The following is a 1060-nucleotide window of genomic DNA, read 5'->3' as shown; positions in this document are numbered from 1 at the left end:
GAGAGAGAGAGAGAGACGGGCAGACAGTATATTGTCAATATTGAACTGAACGGTGTTTTCTCTCAGTTTGTTGAAGGATCATTTGAGAAATATCTGGAGCGCCTGGAGGACCCCAAGGTAAGCCCATCACTAACAGGGACGTTGTAGAGCGTCCTCTGGACAGACTAAGCAACGCCATCACTAACAGGGACGTTGTAGAGCGTCCTCTGGACAGACTAAGCAACGCCATCACTAACAGGGACGTTGTAGAGCGTCCTCTGGACAGACTAAGCAACGCCATCACTAACAGGGACGTTGTAGAGCGTCCTCTGGTGGACAGACTAAGCAACGCCATCACTAACAGGGACGTTGTAGAGCGTCCTCCGGTGGACAGATTATTTGCTGTAAACGTTTTTCATAAAATAAACATTGCCGTGGTAACGATAGCGCTGACTTATAGCTGACTTACGATAGTGCTTCGACCGTTGCCCTAGTAACCCACATCAAAAGTATTTAAATGCTGTGTTTTGAAGTTGTTACTAATGAATGTTCCTGGGATTAGGAGACGGTGGGTCAGGTGGAGATCAAGGCTCTGTCCCAGCTCTACAGGTGAGAAGCACTCAACTACAGACGACAGACGCAGCTACTGACGCAGCTACAGACATGGACGACTGACGCAGCTACAGACATGGACGACTGACGCAGCTACAGACATGGACGACTGACGCAGCTACAGACATGGACGACTGACGCAGCTACAGACATGGACGACAGATGCAGACATAGACGACAGACAGACTACAGACTGAACAGAGACTCTCCAAAGATGCAGCTCAGGGTTTTGTCCATGTTGGATCATTCAAATCAAGTTTGGGATCAGAAAACCAAAAGTGTGTGTGTGTGTGTGTGTGTGTGTGTGTGTTGGTCAGACGTTGTTTCCTGATATATCGTTACCCGGGGAAAGCCGCCACGGTGATCTCAGAGGACGACTTCATGGACAAGGTGAAGGATGATGATGATGATCAGGTGAAACTCAGAGGTCTCTACTCACTACAGCCGTACTACACCAGAGGTCTCTACT

At 48.7% G+C, this 1060-nt stretch overlaps 1 long non-coding RNA gene across 1 annotated transcript; it reads left to right on the top strand.

The window, feature by feature from the left end:
* Positions 1-55: 55 nt before the first annotated feature.
* LOC117939838 lies at positions 56-1017 on the top strand. The gene is made up of 3 exons (XR_004655667.1): positions 56-117; positions 542-588; positions 909-1017. It is a non-coding gene; the product is annotated as an uncharacterized LOC117939838 (long non-coding RNA).
* The last annotated feature ends 43 nt before the right edge of the window (positions 1018-1060 follow it).

Source organism: Etheostoma cragini, unplaced genomic scaffold (genome assembly GCF_013103735.1).
Source record: "Etheostoma cragini isolate CJK2018 unplaced genomic scaffold, CSU_Ecrag_1.0 ScbMSFa_1255, whole genome shotgun sequence".
Lineage (NCBI taxonomy): Eukaryota > Metazoa > Chordata > Actinopteri > Perciformes > Percidae > Etheostoma > Etheostoma cragini.
Note: the sequence above shows the minus strand (reverse complement) of the source record. Positions and strands in the feature narration are given on the sequence as shown.